Below are 15,005 nucleotides of genomic sequence, written 5' to 3'. Positions count from 1 at the left end.
AGTACATGATTTTAACAGTACCAAAGGAACCAGTCTGTCAATATGTGAGAAGAGGAGGTCCATAAAAGCCCTATGACGTGGTTGGTTATTACCTGGTATGGCAATTTCTATATTCCCTTCTCAGTGGTTTCAACATACAACAATATTTGCCAGGGACAATTTGTCTAAACTGCTGTGGGTCTGGGAGCTACTAGGTCCCCAGACTATGGCAGGTTGCATGAACATTCTAGTGGACTTGGGGCTTTAAAAAAAAAAAAAAAAAAAAGAATGAAAGAAAGATAATAGATATATCTCCATGAAAACAACTTAAAATCCACCAGAATGAAAATTCCAATTCCCTGATTTGTTTGAGAAATTGTTGATTTCCAGTAGTCTGCTCCTTCCCCACATATCCTTTCTTTTTATTGGAATGATCACCAGCCAGCCTTCAGGTCTGGTCTAAATCACATGTGTGTTTGTACTAATATAATTTTGCTGGTTACTAATGTGATTTTTTTTTTTAACTGAAACAGATAACTGGTACTACCCCTCCCAGTGTGGATGCAGTAATACTGATATAAAGGTGCCTTAAACCAGTATAGCTTATTCCCCTTCCAATACAGGAACAGCTATACCAGTATACAGCATCTTTATACCAATATAACTGTGCCCACACTAAGGCTAGGTCTACACTACCCGCCTGAATCGGCGGGTAGAAATCGACCTCTCGGGGATCGATTTATCGCGTCCCGTCGGGATGCGACAATCGATCCCCGAATCGACGCTCTTACTCCACCAGCGGAGGTGGGAGTAAGTGCCGTCGACAGAAAGCCGCAGAAGTCAATTTTGCTGCCGTCCTCACAGCGGGGTAAGTCTGCTGCAATACGTCGAATTCAGCTACGCTATTCACGTAGCTGAATTTGCGTATCTTAAATTGACTCCCCCCTGTAGTGTAGATGTACCCTTAGGGATTGTATCACTTTAAACATAATGGTATAGTTAAATCAGTACAACCTGTGTATAGATGTGTGACTGCCTCTCATCTCAATGGGGATTGTAGATGGGAGGTGGCTGCCTGCAAGATGGAAATAAGGAAGCTATAGGAGGCTGTCGAGAAACAGAGAGGTGCCATTCTGAGCAGAGTGCAGCAGTGTATCAACTACATACTGGCCTATCTGCCTCCACAGAGCCCACTAGACCTGCCTATATTGGTATCTTATAAAGCCTAAGGAAAAGTATGCATGAAATTTACATATGTAGGTTTTAAATGTCCATAGTGTGTGCCCCACCACACAACTCTCCAAATACACACACACACACACACACACACACACACACACACACACACACACACACACACACACACAGACCCTCCTCCCTTACATTTAATCAGTTCTCCTTCTTTCTTTCCAGTCTGTGTACTTTCTTCTCCATCAGTTCTATCTATCCTCATATCTCCTTTAGTTCTCCCTTCCCTTTCCAATTCATTAGACACGCCTGCTAGCAGTCTGCTGCCCGCCTCGCTCCGTTACCTACCTCTCCCAGTCAATTAATCTCCACTTGCCCAAGAGCCCCCCCCTCCCCACAGCCGTTGTCCTCCTGTCTCCCTTACATCCACATTCTCACTCATACTCAGACACATGCACAGGATCCTCACTCTCTTTCCATCTCCCTCACACGGTCAAACAGTAGCATTGGCCCAGCAGGAGAGCTTCTAGCTGTTTTGATGGAGGGGCAGAAGAAGCAGGCCCCAGCTCCTCCCTGAAACCTGTTAATCTCAAGAGTGAGGGGGTTTCATATGTAGGGTTACCATTCGTCCGGATTTACCTGGACATGTCCTCCTTTTTGTGTTAAAAATAGCGTCCGGGGGGGAATTTGTAAATCACTAAAAATGTCCGGGATTTCCCCCCCATGCAGAGCGAGGCGCGGCTGGGAGGGCTGCAGGAAATTCAGCCGCTCGCATGGGGCTCTGGCAGCCAGAGCCCTTCCCCCGCAGCTTGCCGGGCTGGACTCCGGAGCAGCTGTAGAGCTCCTCCTCCCCGCCCCCCCCCCCCCCTTTAGGGTGACCAGACAGCAAATGTGAAAAATCGGGACAGGGTGTGGGGGGTAATAGGAGCCTATATAAGAAAAAGACCCAAAAATCAGGACTGTCCCTATAAAATCGGGACATCTGGTCACCCTATCCCCCCTGCATTCTGAGCCGGCCGGCCTGCCGGGCCGTTTGCATCGGGCCTCGGCAGCTCCTCCTCCCCTGCTGCCTAGCGCCCCGCTCCGGCAGCACTGGGTGGGGTGGGACTGGGTTGTGTGTTGTGCTGGGGAGCGCAGCCACATGTCCGGCTCCGCACAGAGCCCAACACCATGTTCTGAGCGGCAGGGTAAGGGGGCCAGGGGGCAGGAGAAGGGGCAGGGAGATTTTGGAGGGGGCAGTCAAGAGACCAGCGGGGGGGGTCGGGAGTTCGGGGGAGGCTTTTTTGGGGGGTGGAGAAGGTTTTGGGCAGTCAGGATACAGGTAGGGAGTAGGGTCCTGGGGGGCAGTTGGAGGGGGGTTTTAGGAGGGGGCAGTTAAGGGACAAGAGGCAGGAAGGCTTAGGTAGGGGGTGGGGTTCTGGAGGGCAGTTAGGAGCAGGGGTCCCAGGAGGGGGCAGTCAGGGGACAAGAGGCAGGGAGGCTTAGGTAGGGGGTGGAGTCCTGGGGGGCAGTTAGGGCCAGGGGTCCCAGGAGGGGGCAGTCAGGGGACAAGGAACGGGGGGAGGATTGGAGGTTCTGAGGGGGGCAGGAAGTGGGAGGGGCAGGGGCGGGGCTAGGGTGGGGCTCCTCCCGTCCTCTTTTTTGCTTGCTGAAATATGGTAACCCTATCATATGAAGACTCCTTGCCCCTCTGCATTGCCATCTGTCCTTCCCAACCCAGCTTCCACAGCTCCAATAGGAAGCATTCTATCAGTATACTATCAAAGAATCGCTGACCATCCCCAAAATCCCCTCAGCAGGGAGCTGCAAACTACACAGAGAGCAGCATGAACAAATAATTGCTTAAAATCACATTAAGTTTGCTTAAGTCCATGGGAGGTGGGAACTTAGTCTGCTTTGAGTTTGGGAACAGAGCTTGGCTAGCTGTTTCCTGCCTACCTTGTCTGCATCCACAGAACTGAGCTTTCATGTACCCCTAGAGGTACAATTATATCTGGTTGAGGGAAGCATGCTGTGGAGGTCTTACCCCCCCCCCCTTTTTATGCTCCCTAGCCATGTTTATGAGGAAACTGAGGAAAAGAGGGAGCATTATGTTGTTTTGTTTGACCGTGATATAAAATCAGAAACCAAAACAGTAACTGCAAAAATTTTAAATATATGGACATATAAATTAAAGTTCTAAAATAGTCACACTGAGATTAAGGCCCACATTTTCAAAGCATTTGCAATATTACCCCTATGTACTTTATTGAGAGCCATGAGGCTAAGGCCGCAATGCAAATTCAGGGGTAGTAGGGGGAAATTCAGAATTAAGTCTGAAATTCTATTTTCAGGTCTTGCAGGAGTTTCCTAGCAGTGAGTGCTCTATCATACTTCTATCCTTCACACCTAAGCAAGCAGGGTCGGTTATGGAGTTTGAACTTTAGCTCTGTGTTTCTCTGCTTTTGTGGGTTAAAGTCAGATTTTACTGTTGTTTTTGTGTGATTTAGTAGTTTTCTTGGTATTTTTTTCTTCCTTTTAGTCATCTTGACAGATATTGTAAGCGTTGGATTCACATGTACATGTTGTATTGCCAATCTGTGAATCTCACATTTGGCCACTTCTGCTTCTCATATTTTGTACTTGTAATCTCACTTTGAAGTTGTTCACTACTTTTTTGTATATTGTTGCATGAAGATAGAAATATAAATTAATCACATCCATGCACATACATCCTAGCAGCCTCCTGTAATATGTATAGTATTATAATTCTACTTGTAATGATATGATCTTTTTCAGTCTATTTGAAAATTGCATTGCAGTTACACTATATTTCATACCCTGTGTAATTGTCACAAGTCTATTCTACCACTATTTTGTTGTACATTGTACATTGTTTGTAATTACACTTGTGAAGAAATGGAGTAACTCACTGATGTCAGTTGAGTAATCTGAATTTACACTGATGTAATGCTAATCAAAATCTGGCCCAATATATCTTTAAATAAATTACAAACTTTACCCCTTATTTTGTAGAAGGATCTATTACATTAAAATATGAATAGCAGGGATGTTTGTTTTTTCTCTTATTTGCATATTACTCATAACTCTGCCTCCAGAATGTAACTGATTTGCATTCATCTTGTTTCTTGTGACAAAAATGCACCACCTCCGCAAAAATTGCACCTTTTCCCCAATGTAACAATATATTTTTGTTTATTACTGCAGAGTGTTTCTGCCACTGTTGTTGAGTTTGTGGCAGCATCTCCATTCATAAACCCATATTTTGAGGGTATGCCATTTAAGATGGACTTGATTGGAGTGTTTTTATCTCTAAATTTTCTCCCCTTTGATCAGAATTAGAAATGATCCAGCAAAAGCTATTTTAAATGTTTCTAAGAAGTGCTAGTATATTGTGTTGTATATATTTCATTTTTCTCTGGCATCACCAATAACTCTCTTTCAAGGAGAGAAGCAGACATCTGGGAGTGAGTGAGGGGCTAATTTAATGTGTGCAGTGAACTGACTGGATTTGAGAGAGAGGGTCTGAGAGAGACCCAAAGATTTCTGCTTTTTCAATTCCAGTAGGAATGTGGAAAAATATAGAAAATTAAATAATTATAAATTAAGACATAATATTTTTGGTTAAAGAAATGAGAATGAAAATTAAAAACATAGGCTGGATTAATCTTTTTAAAACTGCCCCTTCTGACAAAATTTAACTTGGTGTTTTTCCTTTGAGTAAATTCCAAGAAATACTTTTGTTAATTTGTTGCCTCTTTCCTTGTTTTACAAAAAGTATTACAGTATTCTACTGTAATGGTCAAATACATTACTATGTATTATAAAGATAAACATGGAGTTCTGTAGTATTTTTATAAAGATTCATTGTTGCCACTGCACATATGTGTTCTGATAGCAGATTTTAATAGAATATCCATTCAAAGGGATGCAATGTCAGGAAATGCCAGGCATGGTAGAATATGCTGGATGGATGTGTTTCCTGGATGAAAATGAAATATAATTTAGCTCTAAAGAGGTTATCATATTTGTGAATCAAGCCCTGTGTTGTTTTTTCTTGCTATATATAAGAATGGACAGGACTTGATGATTATGACGGATTCAGCTTCTAACAGTTCGGGTTTCATAGACTCAGATTTTCAGGGCCAGTTCACAACATTTTAGAACCTGAGGTGGGGAGCTCAAATGATGCCCCCAAACCACCTCACTTGGGCCAAAACTTTGAAAGTTCTCAATTCTACCTTCTTCCCGTTCTACTCCTCTCATAGTACTGCTCTGCTACCTATCCCAATAAAGGAGAACTAACAACTTAAAATGCCTTGTTCAAAAATTTTAAGTAGCACTTAACTTTCAAATGCCTGAACAGCAAATGTAACTTTTCTTGTCTGCATAGTAAACACTGGCATTTTTATCTGTTTGAATAATCAAAGTGGTGCTTTCCGTGCCCTTCTTGGTTGCAAAGATTTGAACTGCTTCCTGAAGGTCCTGGGCCAGCTCATGCTCTATTGAGATGGTTGCAAGGCCGACCAGCCTCTCCTGTGTCATTGTGGAGCGTAGATGGGTTTTTATTAACTTCAGCTAGGAGAAGCTGCATTCTCCACTGGCAACTGTTACAGGAAGTGTTAGAAGTATACGCAGAGCAACAAAAGCATTTGGAAAGAGGGTGGTCATCTTATTTGTGCACATATATTCCAGAACAGCCTTTGGAGTTGATCCTGCTGACATGTATCTTGAAAGGGCTTTCAGTTCATCACCTAAATCACTCGCATCAATATCACGCATCTCATCATGTGTCAACACTGTCTCTAGTGCCCTGCATCGCTGGTGTAGGTCTTCTTCAGGTATAGTGAGGAGTTTTGGAATATCCTACAACATCCCAAATATACTGCTGTGTTCCTTGAGCTGCATGAAACGTTCTTCAACTGACTGTATTGCACAATCTAGCACCTGGTTAAAGAATTCAACTGTGAATTGTTGTTTGGGGTCTCTTATGGGATTATCCTGTGCCTCATAATCAAAATGTCTTCTTCGGTGACTCTTGTATTCTTCAATGGGTGGGAAAATAGCTTCAGTGTGAAGTTCCTCTGCCAACTTCTGTGTATTCTTCAGAACGTTTTGAAATTCCTCATCTGACTGGTAAGACTGTAGGTATGACTTTGCTTTGTCCAGTTGTTCCATTGCTCCAGATATATTAAGGTCAACAACTTGGAGTCTCTTGCTTACAACATTTATTTCAAACAGTATGTCATGCCACAACACTAAGCCACACAGAAATTTGAAGTTATGTATGTTTCTGGTGATTCCATTTCCTTCTGCCACTGTTCTCCCATGAACAGTTCCTGTTATAGCATTATCCTCCATAATGGCAACTATGGCATCATCTATCTTCCCAATTTGGTGTTGATAGGCTTTATCACCTCCACTCGACTTTCCCATCATGTGGTACTCAGTGGTTTCAGTGTCAAAGAGGATGTTCCCAGATGTTGCTTCAAAATTTGCCATCGATGAGTTGATGCAGAGAAAAATATATAGATGCTTTGAATTACATAAAAAATTCAGCAGCCTCATTAGAAGTTGATGCTGTATCACTGACCACCAAGTTCAATGAATGAGAACTGCATGGGACAAAAAAAGCTTGATCCGTGTCTGCACTCCTCTGTTCTTTCCTCTCATGTTGGTACCATTATCGTTGCCCTGACCTCTCTTGTCAGCTATCACAATTCCTATAATTCCAGCTTTTTAAAAAGCACATTTGTCATACCTGCTCCTGTAGTATCATCAATGTCAATACATTCTAGAAAATGCTCTCTGACCGTCACCATTGCAGGGACATTTTCACTAGGTTCTGTTGTTGTTACAAAATGCACCATTAAAGTCATTTGTTCTGTATGGCTGATGTCAGGTGTGCAGTCCAGAATAACAGAGTAATATCTTGCTGACTTCAGATCTGCCACAATCTTCTGTTTGACTTTTGTTGCCAGTATCTGTATGATCTCATTTTGAATTGTTTTTCCAAGGTAGTCGTGTGTGTACATTTCTTGGGTGGTGACTTTTCTTAGATCCTCTTGGAGTACAGCATCATACTCAGCCATCAGCTTCACAATTTTAAGGAAGTTTCCATTGTTTGGCACATACAACTGATTTGAAGTGCCACGCAGTGCTAGGTTTTGGGTAGCAAGCATTCTCACAATGTCAATGAGCCTTCTTAGAACATTTTGCCAGTAAAGAGACTCTGATGCAATCTTCTCTTGATGCTGATCATCTATGGTGGCCTTTAACCTTAATCTCATCTCAAGCTCTTTCCACCTATGGAATGCTCTCTGGTGATTTGCTGCCTTCTCATGGCATCCCAGATTTCTAGCCAGATTTTTCAAGTCCTTTGTTCCTGTAGAACCCAATATGGCTGGAACATTAGACTGAAAGAGTTTGCAACAAAAAGACTATGCAGCATTCTGGGTTTTTGAGTACATAAGCCATGGCCTCTCCACTTGGTCACCATTGGGGATTTCACGCCAGTAATGTGTTGGATGGAAAATTCAATTTTCATTGTCTTTGGGGAACATGAAGTTTTTCTCTTGCTGTGGCCCATGCAGTACAAGGAAGTCCCTCAGGCTACTGTTCAAGTGGGTCCACAGTCCTGGATCATCTAGACTTAAGGAACTAAACTCAGCAGCAGCTGTTTCTTGTGCCTCCACCACACTCTTCTCTGATCTACACTTTTCTTCAGGAATGTGCATGGTTACATCCATTTGAGATGGAGATATGGATGTTGCAGTAGCTGCCAGGTCACCTGCACTCTGACTAACTGGAAGATCAGGCATCTCCTCACCACTCACATCCTCACTGGGGCCAGAAGGCTCACGGTGAACATTTGTGTCTATGTATCTCAGGAGAACTCCTTCTTGCTTAGATAGGAAAGCTTCCTTTGCTTGCTTGCTTTTTCTGAATGCTGCCCCAGAGGGGCGTTTTCTTCTTTCACTCATGACTGCTGTTCTGTGTCAGCTATAGTGGCTCTCAACACGCAATTGAAGGGAACAGATGAGGAGGCTGGTAGCAGGGCCTGAGTCTTAAGAGCCTAATTGGCTCCTACTACTTCAGTTGACTGCCTGTTCTCCTCAAGTGGGTTCAGGGAAGCAGCAGGAAACAGAAAGCTCCCTGAGAAGCTGGAGTTAATCAGTCCAGGCTCCTGGCGGTGCTAGAGAGGTATATAAGAGGCTCCTCCTCCTCCCTCTCTCTCCCTGCAGCTCCTGCTGCTTTCTGTTATTTCCTCTCACCTTTTCTCCTGCCTGCCTGTTATGTCTCTTGTGCCCTCCTTCCTCCAGCACAGCACTCCACCATCTCTGTGCATCTAGAGCAGAGAGAATACATATGCACCAGCAGCAGACACAATTTTCTACACTCTGAGCACTAGTGTCACCCCTTCCCCCCTCCCAGTCTGGCACCTGAGGTGGCTGCCTCAGTTCGCCTCATGGTAAGGCTAGCCCTGCAGATTTTTAAGAGCAAAAGAACCCATTATGATCATCTGATCTGATGCCCTATATAATTCAAGCCATAGAATTTCACAGAGTGATTCCTGGGTCTAGCCCAATAACTTGTGGTTGAAACAGGGCATATCTTTTAGAAAGACATGGAATCTTGATTTAAAGACTTCATGTGATGAATTTACCACATCCCTTGGCAATCTGTACCAGTGGTTTATTTCACTTACTGTTAAAATTTTACAGTTTACATTTAGTTGGAACTTTCATGAGTTCAACTTCCAGCCACAGGGTCAGATCTTGTTATGCCTTTGTCTACTAGATTAATAAGCCCTTTGGTATCAGATATCTTCTCTGTGTGTAGGTACTTATGCTCATCCAAAGTAATGCAACTATCTAAACTTTCTAATTCCACAAAATTTTGCTACAAATCTCTTATGAACCTAATTTGTCACTCCCAGGGATCTCAGTCCCAGCCAGAAAAAGGTAAGGATGAACTTTCCTTGAAATATTTTGGCTGCTGCAGGTCCAGTCCTGTCTGGACCCCAATGTAAAAAAGTGTATTGAAAATTCAAAGATAAATCCCAACAGAACATTTCAGACCATTAATAAAAAAATTAACTCTGGCTTCACGAAAGGGACAAAGGCTCGAGAGGGTTCCTGTTCCTGAAATGGTTCACCCACCTCTACCTCTTACCCCTACATTTAAAAGTGAAACTGCTATTAGTGTCAGCTACAATCACAAATCTACATTCACCAATTTGAAAATGTCACCCTTTCATTTCAAACACATATATGTTTAAATTCACTTAGCCAAAATGTAAATGTTAGGGATAGAAAACATCCCCCTTTATTCTGAGGAAATTGAGCTAGCAGTTTCCTGTGAACAATCTTCTTCCTCATCAGCCTCTCTCAGTACATGCGCTGATAAAAGCCTCTCCAGCTCTGCTTATGTCCATCACATTTGAAAGTCTAACTGAAAAGAGCCCTGCCATTGTTGGCAAGAGCACAACGAAGTTGGCAGTGCTGGCCTGTCCACTTGACCTCACAGGTAAGAACAAACCTGGCATGACATGATATGGCCAACAGTATTACTCAGAGTTTCTTTGTCACTTGTCATTATCCCACTGTCTCTAAATTAACATCACTAATTCTGCTTACATCAACAAATATTAAATCTATTGCCAATCTGACAGTGTTAAAGGAATTCACAGTTTCAAATATTCTATAACCTTTTATGTGGTGAACTATCTGTATCAGGCATTTATACCTTTGCACATGAGCAATTTATCAATAGAGCAGGATGATGTCATTTAACAGTTGTATATACTTTATGGACTATATTATGTATGTTGATTTGAAACATTCACATGCAACTTTTGCTCGGACCTATCTCTAGATTTCAGAACCTTTTTACTAGAACAGGCTTGAATCCTTTCTCACTACACTCTCCTTAGATTTGAACTGATAAAATATTATAACTTCCTCTATCTTATGTTTGTTGAATTTGCAGTTAGTGGTAGTGGTTTTCACAATAGGATGTGCGTGAATAGAATGTGGCATCAGGTAATGTGCAGGTGCTGAATACTGACAATGCGACATACTAATGAACAATAGCAAAAGAGTTTAATTCATTGAGCTCCGGGGATATCCTTGTCTATAACATAAATTATCTCTATCTGGCTATGAATCAGTTATTTGTACTGTAAATTCTGCTAAATAAATAAAAGAAACATCTATTATACTTGGTTTTCCTCACGCCCTGTCATAATAAGTGTTCTGAATGTTTCACAAGAAGACTTCGTAGTGCTAGGCCTCTAAAGGGTCTCTTAGGAGGCTGAGCCACTCTGTGAATGGGGAAGAAGCCCAAAGCATGAGTGGCATTGTCTGGAGGCAATATGCCATGAAAAGAACTAGGGTGAGTATAGTGAGCCTCCCCTTACTACTCCTTCTAAAAGGCATCACCAGTGTACTCTCCAGCTAAGCTATCATGGTGTGCTGGGGCTTCGGATGAAAACAATGTTGACATGTCAGAATTCTAAATTTTCCTAAACTAGCTCTCTGCCAGCAGGATTTACAGCATATATTCTTGACTGTTTTATCCAAATGTGTAAATTTATTTTTGGGCAGACCTACCCACAGGGGCTCATGGCAGACCTAACATTTCCCCCTTCTTTTGCATAACACTGCATGAATCTCCAAAGTAGCTGCCCCACTGCACAACTGTCTTCAGGTACATAAAATGCTCCTTTACAGCTCCAATGATCTTCCTTTCACATTCCATCAATTCCCAGTACTCTCACCCTATTTTGTGAATTCTCCCAAACTCCTATTCTCTTCCCACATTAATGCCCCCCAGGACCTCATAGGCTCTTCTTCTCAACAATTCTCAGATGCTAATAGGCAATAGAGGGTCCTGTGGCACCTTTAAGACAGAAGTATAAGCTTTCGTGGGTGAATGCCCACTTCATCAGCTTATGCTCCAATACTTCTGCTAGTCTTAAAGGTGCCACAGGACCCTCTGTTGCTTTTTACAGATTCAGACTAACATGGCTACCCCTCTGATACTCAGATGCTAATGTTGCTCTTGTTCTCCATCTCTTTCCTCTCATTCCTTCTACCAGTGAACAGATGTGTAAACAGGAGCATCAGGCCAAAGCTGAAAGTTAGAAAGAAGGGAGTTTCCGCTTCTCTGGGAGAGAGACTCACAGTTTAATAGACCTAATTGATGGGAAGATTTTCCCTGGTAGCCTAAGTTTTCCGTTGCTCAATTTCATTCTATAGCTTTGTGCTACCCTGCATGGTGTTTACATCCTCAAATAATTATAAACACTTACCATATTCTCTACTTTTCTCATGGTTCAAATGGCAAACTCTCACATTGCAAAAAGGCAGTCAATGGCATAGGAGGTAGAGGAAAATAAAAAAGGGGCATGTTCCTTACTGAAAAAGACAAGTTATTTTAAATTGCAAGGAAAACATAATTATAGATAATTACCACAGATTACACTTTCTACACACATACGCTCATTAAATTACTTATTAGATGATTATTTTTGATTTTTTACTTTCTTTTTACTTGATGCTACATACAATAATTGTTGTGTACTGAAGAATCTCAATGTACCCACCAAAATTTTCTTAACAAATTCTTAACTTTTAATAAGCAAAATAGAGACTCCCAAAGAATGGGAGATAAAAACATCAGTCTCTAGTCAGTTCTCAAGCCAACACTGTTCCACCTTTAGATTAATTAAACACAGGTGCAGTCAAAAACTTTAGTTGCAAAAAATTTATCTGCTAATTTGATCTTGACCAGGATCTTGTAACCCATAGAAACACAAAAATTCACATGGTCTCCATCCTAGCCCATATTATTAACCTTTTATTTACTGATCTAACACTCTGTGCAAAACATGTATCTACCAACAAGAATGGAGAAGAAAACAATACAGTTACACTGATCAGGAATGATTACACCTGATCAGTAATGTATGATAAACATATAGTATTAAGAATGGCAACCAGAAATACTGTTGAAGTGTTCACTATCTACAGGATCATCCTACCAAAATACCTCCAGAAAACAACGTTATATCTGTCACAACCATTATATTTTGTACAGAGAGGGATGAAGAAAAGTTGATGTCCTACATCAGTTAGTGTTTACTAAATTTGCTATTATTTAATGTGTGAACTACTGAAATATAATCTAACCAAGCGAGTGTTGTAATAATTTATGATGCCCAACATTATGGGGCCCTGATGTAACTCAGGACTGTAAGCAAAATAAATGTCAATAATAAAAATGTCATAAGTTTTCCTGAGATAATCACCCCTATGTAGGTTAATATCTTATCGTGGAAGTATGTAGTTTTAGTTTAATTCTCTCATTTGACTGCCTCTGTTACCAACTTAGTGTCTCAAAAGATGCAAGACATTTTGGTTAGGTGACTCAAAGTTAGGCAAGAAAAAAGTAATGCTGATTCCTTGTATTCATGTAGAAACCCTTTCTTCACCATTCCTCCTTGCTATTCTTCATACTTGGGCTCAAATCTAGATAGATAATATATTTCCTTCTAGTGCATTCTACTTAAGTCCCTTTTCTGGTTCGCAGCTCACAATATTGTCTCTCACAGCCTGATTCAAAGTCCATTGAAATCAATGGAAAGACACCTGGACAAAATCCCAATTTCTCACTTCAGAAAGTCACCATGATGATTCCTCAAACCTAGTAAATGTCATCTTATTTCTGCTTCCATATTAGATACCATTTTTAAAATCTTGTGTTCCTGTCAAAAACTTTACCATAAATGCAATAGATCTGGTTCTTCAAAACCTCCAACTTTCTGTCAAATAGCAAATTGGTTTTAATTAATTATTGCCGTGGTCTGTGCCATTTGAAGATTTTGCTACTCCAGGAGAAGCCTCAATTGAGATTAAACCAGCTTTCCAGTGTCTCTGCACCACTGGAGCAGCACTAGAATGGGAACCAAAAATTGGCTTTGAAAATGTAACTCTACAAATAAAATCACTGAGCTGTGTATTGCGTGAGTTCTAACTAAGATTATTTTAATCATGTCTGACATTAACCTGTTCTACTTATGAAATAATATTGTAGTATAGCAAAATAGCAGTAACTTCCTTCTTTTTCAGCAGTCTTTATCCATAGATCTGTTTTTCAGAACCAACAACACATTAGATTTATTTACCTTAATCTATACAAACCATGGAATACATGAAATTGAGGAGAAAGTTAGTAATACTTGAACAACTACTCTCACTTATGTTCCTCCTTGATTCTTCTTCATCTCAATGAGATGGATACCACGTTCCTAAAAATCCTTACTGTCATTATAATACCTGCAGAGTGATACCACTAACAGACCTGGCTGTTTGTTTCTAAGTAAGAACAGCTGTGCAACAGACTGTCTGAACAGTCCCTATTACAGAATGCAACATGGATCATTGACACAAAGGCAGCACTACACCAGCTGGCTCTCTGTCTTAGTGCGTTTCTATTCCTGGATGATTTACCTGTTCTCAGTCCTGTCACCTTAGCATTTCTACCATCCAATTAAAAACCACTGTTGCTGGATTCACTCTGCTGTAAATTAGCAATGCTATTTATGAGACCAAAACTGGCCACTTTTTAAAAAACTCTGTGATACATGACTTATTTTTAAATTCATAAGAGCTGCTTGATTATTTATTTGTGGTATATTTTAGTTCTCTTGTGGAGTTTAGATCAGAAAAATTCTTTTCTAATGTATTCATATGCAGTGATCTAAATTTCCTAATCATAATCATGTCAGCAAAAATGGAGCTGCTCTTAGGATAACATTTTAGTCTAGAAAATGATTTCCCTTTAAAATGGATTCAATGGACATGATGATATAAAAAGAAGATGCAAAATTACACACAACTGTTTGCATAATCAAAACAGATATGTGTTGTATTCAGGCAGGAGGTTTTTTTACTACATTAAATGGAAGAAAATAGACCTCTTGGGATTCTGCAACTGTGTTATGGTTACAAATGCAGTAGCTGTGGAATTCCAATAGGATTATAGAGAGCATGTTCAGAACTTAAAAAAAGATGATGATGATTCAGTCAAGGTAGAGATTCAATGACAATGAAGAATAAAGAGATCTTTTGAACTAATTGTAGTCCATTTATTTCAGACCACAGAGTACCTCATTTTCTATACTGTATCTAAAGTTAAATTCTGAAATTTAACTGACTGAAAGTCTAAAATATTTGTGTAATCATTTGTGAAAAATATATTACTGATCCCCTTTTAAATACGCATGAATTCAACCAAGATATAATTAACTTAGAGCTTTATTCAATGGGAAATACATGTGGATGTCTACATACCTGTACTCAGGGCAAAACTTATATATTATGCAATAACTTCTGAAGTGCTCTACAGATATCTCCTCCAAAGAGTTGCTCAGGAGTAGACAGGCTTCAAATTATCCCTCTTCCCTAAAGAACAATAATCTTGATTCAAGAGATCAACAGACCATATTACACATGGCTGCAGAACGCGTTGTTTATTTTCAAAGATGATGTGAAGATGATATTGATGTGGACATCATTGAAATTAGTCTTTAATGTTTAAATGTTTTAAATGTATCATGGTGTGTGTAGCCATTCCACCTGAGGGTGGCCAGACTTGAATGGGAGACACTCCAAGGAAAGCTTGCAAGTTGATTCAGTTGGTGGCAATCTTCCTTTTAAGTCACTGCTCACCCAGAGCCCCAATACAATTTGCTGGCTTATGAATGAGATATAAAATTTACCTTTATTACCCGTCCTGCTTTTTCTCCCCTTACACTTCCCTTCACCCTAAGT

Source organism: Malaclemys terrapin, chromosome 4 (genome assembly GCF_027887155.1).
Source record: "Malaclemys terrapin pileata isolate rMalTer1 chromosome 4, rMalTer1.hap1, whole genome shotgun sequence".
NCBI lineage: Eukaryota > Metazoa > Chordata > Testudines > Emydidae > Malaclemys > Malaclemys terrapin.
Note: the sequence above shows the minus strand (reverse complement) of the source record.